Source organism: Amphibalanus amphitrite, unplaced genomic scaffold (assembly GCF_019059575.1).
Source record: "Amphibalanus amphitrite isolate SeventyFive unplaced genomic scaffold, NRLGWU_Aamphi_draft 001178F_arrow, whole genome shotgun sequence".
Taxonomy (NCBI): domain Eukaryota; kingdom Metazoa; phylum Arthropoda; class Thecostraca; order Balanomorpha; family Balanidae; genus Amphibalanus; species Amphibalanus amphitrite.
This window is the reverse complement of record NW_024882672.1, coordinates 1-7,583: the sequence shown is the minus strand read 5'-3', so window position 1 is coordinate 7,583 and position 7,583 is coordinate 1. Positions and strand designations below refer to the sequence as shown.

At 43.4% G+C, this 7,583-nt stretch overlaps 2 long non-coding RNA genes across 3 annotated transcripts; both read right to left on the bottom strand.

Moving 5' to 3' along the window:
- Positions 1 to 1,938: 1,938 nt before the first annotated feature.
- Positions 1,939 to 3,692, bottom strand: LOC122370874. Its single transcript, XR_006254629.1, has 3 exons — positions 3,155 to 3,692; positions 2,905 to 2,977; positions 1,939 to 2,255 (listed from the first exon to the last, which is right to left on the bottom strand). It is a non-coding gene; the product is annotated as an uncharacterized LOC122370874 (long non-coding RNA).
- Positions 3,693 to 3,709: 17 nt separating this feature from the next.
- LOC122370873 lies at positions 3,710 to 7,091 on the bottom strand. Of its 2 annotated transcripts, XR_006254628.1 has the most exons (3): positions 4,473 to 7,066; positions 4,134 to 4,332; positions 3,710 to 3,830 (listed from the first exon to the last, which is right to left on the bottom strand). It is a non-coding gene; the product is annotated as an uncharacterized LOC122370873 (long non-coding RNA). The 2 variants fall into 2 exon arrangements; XR_006254627.1 differs by lacking the exon at positions 3,710 to 3,830 and having other exon boundaries at positions 4,143 to 4,332; positions 4,473 to 7,091.
- Between the last annotated feature and the right edge of the window lie 492 nt (positions 7,092 to 7,583).

Genomic DNA, 7,583 nt, shown 5'->3' with positions numbered 1-7,583 from the left:
CTCGGGCTCTGAGTGCAGCCTGAGTTATAGATGTCGCTGTCATTCAGCCACTGAAACAAAAGCGCCACGATTACCGTCAAATCATATTTCCTACGCGGCCGAGAAAAAAAATGAAGCGGAAAGTGAGTAAGTAAGACCTACCTGACACACGGTACAGTTGTTTTGAACATCACCAGTTGAACCACGAGGCATCCATATTCCATACCAACGAAAAGTTTTCCATCTCTTGGTATATTAGCCGTAGGCTAATATTCCAGGCAGCGGCACGAGGAGCCGGATGGAGGAAACATGGATGCACGCTTGGTAAGGGCAGGATAGTATATTAGGACGTGAGCTTTACCAAAAGGCATCCACGCACCGCGCTGCCCGCCCTTGACGCAATTAGCAAATAAGTTGGCTCCAAATGTGATAGCCATCTTTCAATTACGTTAATTCAAGTTCGAAAGATGATTGGTGTTACTAAAAAAAGACTACGTCAAGAGCCCGTTACGATGTAACGGAAGACAAACCAGCCACTCCACACCTAGGCAGTTTTTCACACGCATTCCTGCATTCACACTCGCCATTTCGTGCACCGGCCTGCCCGCTGCACAACGTAATATCTATGGCAACTATACTGTCTAAGGCATGATTGTTGCTCCTAATGGTTTTCTTTTTTCACAGACTGGAGTGTGCTTTACATGAAAATATAATGTAGTAGATGATACCTGCTCATTTCATCACTAAACGTGTGAAATGTTCAAATCATGTTGGTATGTGGATAAGATCCGAGACTAGGAATTTAAAGTGTAGAAATGTCGGTGGCTGCTGGACGCATCTGCAACTGAGCTCATGGTCCTAATCATCCGCGAAAGTGACGAAACTACAGGAATGTCACGGTAAAGATGCGCAGTACCCTGTATGTTCATGGCATACAGCTGCAAGCTAAGACAAAACTAGAAACGATCTTTGGGAAGAACATATAAAGTGAAGCAATACCAATGCAGAACTACTTGGAGTCACAGGAACCAGTGTGTCCAACATATCAATCAGCTAACATGTAAGGACGCATGTGTAAGGCCGCATGTGCAACTGTAATCCCTCTTGATCGACTACAAGAATGGAAAGAAAACGTCAACGGAGTAAAACTTCACCATGTGAATCTGCGTATAACTGGCATTCGTGATCAAGTATGCACAACAGATGTGAGGTGAGGACGCGGTGTCATTGCGATACAACATCAACTGATGCAATATTGGAATGCATTTTGCACTCATTCTTGCATATTGATAAGATCAAAAGTAAGGCGATAATGTGGATAAGTGTGTTGACAGATGTCGAAGACTGACGGTGATTACGAACTGCTTAACAGGCGACCGGATTGACGGTGATGCGCCTGACCGATCGTTGGAGTGCATGTCGCATCTGATGTCTATGGAAAACGGCAAAGGAGAAAACAGGACTATGGTGAAGGGCTGTTCTAACATCACATAAAACGGGAATGAGCAGTAACACCTGCCAATGAAAGCAGTGAAAAACAGCGAAACTGCCTGTTTATCCTGCCATGGTGCTAATGCCCAAAGTCAAGTTTTGTTTGTGTGTGTGTGTGGAAAGCGGTAGGGCCCTATGCGCTAAGCTATCATCCGTTTTAGCTTTGGTATCACAATACAAGTATTAGGTGCTCGCACACTACTGCCAGTAGTTCAGTCGGTACTGAGTAGCCCGCAGCTAATAACAACCTGATATTTGCTTCCTGCACAAACGTAGATGGCGGCTAGCATTATGGAAGTGTCTTTACATGATGAGTCTGATCGACGATGATGAATGAAATAATCATTTGAACTCGTTGAAAGATGACGATGTCCGGGTCACAACGAAGTGACTTAAAACTTGCAGGATGAATAACTGATGAGTGGGCCGATGAATGTGGCTTGTGCTGCAGCCGAGGCCTGTGGGGACGGACGACCGGTGAGGTACAAATGGAGCAAGGAAACGAGACGTGAATGTACACCAAGCACAATGATATTTAGCTATCATAAGCGTTGACAATGGTGAATAGTCCAGCTGTTCGTCATATTGAGCCTTCACGTCATAGCCATTGCAATATCAAGCTCCCCAAATTGTCATTAGCTTTCGCAGCCCAAGTCCAGTATTGAGTGCTCAAAGAACTTGCCAAGGCAATATAGCTGTGAGCAGCCCGAAGTTCATGGACGGATGATGACCTTTCCCTCTAGCAAAAAGTAGACGACGTCCAGCGCTATAGTCGAACAGTGCCACTGCCAGAAAGGGAGAAGGTTTGCGAAATTCTGTTCGAATATCGGGAATTCGGGAATTCGGTTAGATGGTTATGGAATGGACCATATTAAGGCATTTAGAATATCCTGCGCACGGTTTTCCTGAAAACCTGAAAACCGTAGATAGTGGGAAAACCTCAGGGGGGGGGGGGCGGAAATCCGCCCCCCCCCCGTCGGTGCGCGGGATATATTTGATTGATATGTGTAGGCACTGCTTTAAAAATACAGTAAAACACTGAAAACTAGTGACGTCAATTACGGAAAATCGGAATACCGATACCAAACCAAATACCAACCAAAACCGTGGAGAAATATACCGAAACCAAACCAACTTGGGAACATGAGGAAAAAAACAACTTTTTACCGATTTCTTAGCCTCTTAGACATTAGCGAGGGTTCATGATACCAACAAAATACCAAACACATTAGGATTGAAATACCAAATACCGAGTTGGTATCGGTTTGGTATCGGTATACCAAAAGTTGGTATCCGATTGACATCTCAACTGAAAACCAAAGCAACGTTGGAATGATTTTCCGTAGGTATGCGTTTAGTTAGCCAAGCAAACAAAGTCACAGGCTCTTGCACATATTACAGAGTGCTCCGGCACTGGTGTAACAAACAACTCACTTGCACTGGGGTTCGGGCTCACAGAGTAGATCCAACAGATAACAGGTCGCATTCAGCATTGCGCCGGACACTGCTGAAAATGTTGACAAGTGTCTGTCAGTAAACGCAAACATCAATCCCAATTGATAGGTACATGAAGACGATGACAAACATGTTGGCATTGTGTAAGAATGAGGACAGTAAATGATCACACAAAATGTAAAGCATTCTGCAACGTGTTGACAATGGACATTCAAATATGAATACATACCAGCCGTACGCAAGTGTCTTCGAAAATGTTGATCTCTTGATGGTGATGGATAAGGTGTATCACGTCCACAGGCTTCAAGAAGTCGATCCATTGTCCGCATATTGTTAAATTTGGTCATCACATGTCCGTTTTCAACGCATCCGTAAACCGATGGCGAGAGCATTTAAGAACGTTTGAGCATGTGACTGAAATACTCAAAGACACAAGTTGGAGGAAGGAGCAGGCGAAAAAAGAAAGATAACAACACAGTGTATGAGCATCGTGTTCCAGTGCTAAAAATATAACTGAACAGGAAATGCAATATCATGTGTGGCTCGCTCATGAGTGTGAACACATGCTTACATAGATGCATACCTACACTATACGAAAACATGACCGCTTTTTACGAGTGATTAACTGCTACATTCAGTGAACTGCATCATGTGGTACATGTTTGCGGGCGGAGCATGTCTACCGAATTCATCGGCAATACAATTAAAACAAACACACACATACGTAGAACTAGATGATGAGAGCTAGTGTAAGCGGGTGTACAGGTGGCTAATATATATATCTGCAGATAACTAATAGCTAGTGACAAATAAAAAAGTGCCAGCAACGGCCAGCGCAATGGGTGCTCCGTGATCGACGGTAAAATCTTCAACGGTATCGACGGTAAAGATGACAGGTAATGCACCTGTGAAAATAGGAGAAGCAACGGATGATTAGCTGACATGACAGCAAGTCGAAACGAATCGTCGATAAAATATAATATGTCAAGTCCGCGGATTTCTAAGCTTATGATTTTTCTATTTCGACGACTGTGAGTGAAAATGCATATCAGATGAGATATTCGATAAATATTACTAAAACCCTTAGAAGTCAATAGGCAGAGGGCTACAAGCCTACTTTATTCAACGTTGAATACCCACCCATAAAGGTCAGTTCATCCGAGTATTACCGCCTCCAAAAATATTAACGTTTTGTAGGCATACAGTACCGTAAAACCGTTTGGAATCTTGGAGCAGAGCTGTTCGTTAAGCTAACAGCATCCTTTGATAATGAAATGGGCCGGAGGCAGAAACTGGCACTTGAGAATGCAGAGGCAGTCATCACACAGTCCCAGAAGACGTGACTGGACAAGGCGTCCAAGCGGCGCCTGGTCATACACGGTTGCCATTGGATACTGCGAAATCAGCCTGCAGGCACATAAGGACAAGGAGTTAAAGTTTTGAACACGCTTTTCGTTCCCTTGTTGCATTACAAAAAAAAAAATATTAACGTTGTGTAGGCATATCTGGTTTGGTAGCGTGTACCATTATGCTCCCATTCCACTTACTGGTCACAGATCCAAACTCATGAAACTCCTAGATGCCGTTCATGATGACGAGTGTGTTCAATGAAGCTTATTCTGATGCATGATGCACTGGTATGGTATGGTATGGTATTTGTAGCTTACGGGCCACCACAGCGTCCTGTATTTGGGCCCGGTTCTGTCGTCCGTCTTCGTTGTTGGTCCGTCCGTTGCCTTGAAGTGTCCGTTGTCTTCTTGGCTCGTAAGGGTGGGCTGAGGGGTGGGACTGGGTTCCTAGCTATCTCCTCCCGGTAGCCGGATTGCCCCTTCTATTATTTTTTTTTGTTTTTGTTTTTTTTTTGCCATTTTGCCATTCTGGGGTCTTTTATTTTGATTCTCATTGTTTTGAATATTGTTTTTCTTTTTTGCTTCTTTTTTTGGCTTTTTTGGCTTTTTTGTCCTTGGCTCTAGGGGAGGAGATTTACAGGTCATTGATCAGCCCAGTGTTGTGTCTTTAGTGGATGAGTAGTGTTGTTAGCTCGGGGTGTAAGTCCCCGAGCAGTGTTGTGAGTGTTAGTGGGATGTTGGCGTCTCTGCAGTATGTTTGTATGTGTGTCCTGTGGTGTTGGTATTGTGGGCATGTGAGTAGCAGATGTTTGACAGTGATGAAAGTGTTGCAGGTGTTGCATTTCGGTCTCGGGCTTCTTGTGATGATGTAGTTGTGTGTGATAGCGGTGTGTCCAATGCGAAGTCGTGTGATAGCCCTCTCGTTTTTGCGTGAGTTCATGTTCTTGGTGTGCCAGTGTTCTATGCGTGGTTGAATGCATCATGCACTTCTGGACAGTGATTGATATCCGACTTGCTTGGGCGAGTGTATGCGAGTGATGTGTAGTGGTGACCAATTGTACCAAAAGAAAATGACATTGAGAACATGATTTACAAGCGCAACATGCGGCACAACTCACGTGCATACAACGACAAGAAAAACAGGAAATGTCGTAAATGACGCCATAAAACATTGTATGGCCTACAAATATATCCGCAACGCAATCCTGGCTTGAGCTAATTCAGTACCTACTTTCGCGGGAACACTTTAACTCATGTAGGTAATGTTCACACGACGCAAGACTCATATACAAACATACAACACTAAAAACACAGAACACGGACATTTTGTAGCAGTATTGCATTGTATCAGCAGCGAGGTGGAAAACTGGCGGCATCTTTGTCTCAAACTACGTGCCAGCGGTGCAATAGGCAGCTGGCATTCAGATCTAGCAATAATGTGTGCTCATGATGTTAATGGCAACTGTGAGGAGGATGAAACAATTCTGAATTTGATAGGACAAAACTGTCTGGCCAATCTGTTCCGAGCACAACTCACTTTCCCTGGACATGCAGAGTATGTGTTGCTGTGAGTTAGGTACTTATCAGATGTCACATCGCTCTGCTTATGGTAGACCTGCAATATGTGACTTGCATGTAAACCCTGCCAGCAGCATGTAGTTTTGCACAATAAAACTGTTTTCTCTGTGTGGGCTTGCATATTTCGTTGGCAGCAGGCAGGCACAATGCTAGTTCCATACACCACTGACTACACGCACTCATGCACGTATTTACTTGAAAACTAGTACCAATTCACTCATTCACTAAATTACGTGTAAGATGACACGCACACCCTCACATACGCACATACATACCCACACACCCACATCCACCCTTACACACTCACAGGCACACATGCTCACAAATACCAATCATTCAGGGTTTCCGATGAGATGAAGTGTGTCTACTGTTTTCTGCCACATTACGTCATCACCAAAAGGATTGAATCAAAAGTATCTAGGGTTAAGAAGCATAAACAATTGCTGACACATACTTGTCACTTACTTCTAATATGCCCTACTGCAACCATAAGATTCAGTTGAACCACTTTGCTCATCTTTACTTTCAAGCTGACAATCAGCATTGACGAATCAGCATTGGTTTGGCCTTCATGAAAGCTTACGTCAATAGCGCAAATAAATAACTTGCTTGTAGACGAATGGCTTTTAGTATGAATGCACATAGGTAAAGTGAACTGCGCACATGCTGTGACAAACTTTTGTTTGACTAGTAAGAAAACAGTAGACACACTTGCTAGTTTGGATAAAGGGATATTCTCGTGCGTGTAAACGGTTAATATATTCGAATTTGAGGTTGACAAAATGTCAACGGTCGTTTGTGACGAACGGGGACTATATAGTAACAGTTACTGAAGTTTGGAGGACGTATCGACTGCTGAAATAATGTTTGCCAATGAGCAAGAACATCGTGCGATAACATGATTAACCAGATACGTTAGTTCCGACTAACATTGCGTCGTAGTTTCGGATACTCCGAATGGAACTTGAAAACGTTAACAAATACTTTTGTTATCGGCCATCGTACAATGCTTGAAACAGTGCCTAAAGCAAACAGTCAACGTCCGTAAATATAGTCTGGTGCAGCATGTGCACTAATGGTATTGAACATGCATGTCGATGACCCGACATGCACGTCATGGACAGTGCAGTATGACGAGAATATCCCTTAAGTTGTTTAGAAGTTGAAGGTCTTGAAGTAGAAGGTCTTGAAGTTGAAGGTCCGCGGAGAAAGCTCGCCACCGTAGACACTATAGCCGGGGATAACAGCACATTAAAATTTCATTTGGCAAAATAAGTGACGATGAGGCACACTGCAAATAATCTTTTCTGACCGCCTTCCATCAGCAACGTGCTATAGTACCATAATTGCCAGAAGAAAAACCGCTCATTTGCAGCCTCATTTTATAGACATCTGTTGAAGGAAATATTTTCTTTTAACCTTAACAAGTCCGCAACTTTGCTTGGCATGAGCGTTAAGCGCTAGAAGTTGAAGCTTGATCTAACGAAAAAGGAAACAATACTTAAGCTCATGATGCATAGACAATATGCACTGAGAGTCCGATGCGGCAGTTGAAAGCGTGGTCAACTGACGCAAGGTTACAATGCTATTTACCGACGAAAAACGCGATTTTGAGCATTTTCGTGGATAAAGTGAATGTAGACTCAGACGTATTAGGTAATAGTATGCTTGAATAATGAAAATATCATTAAAGAGAAGCTTTGCACTCACTCATTGTGCAAATGTAGCAGC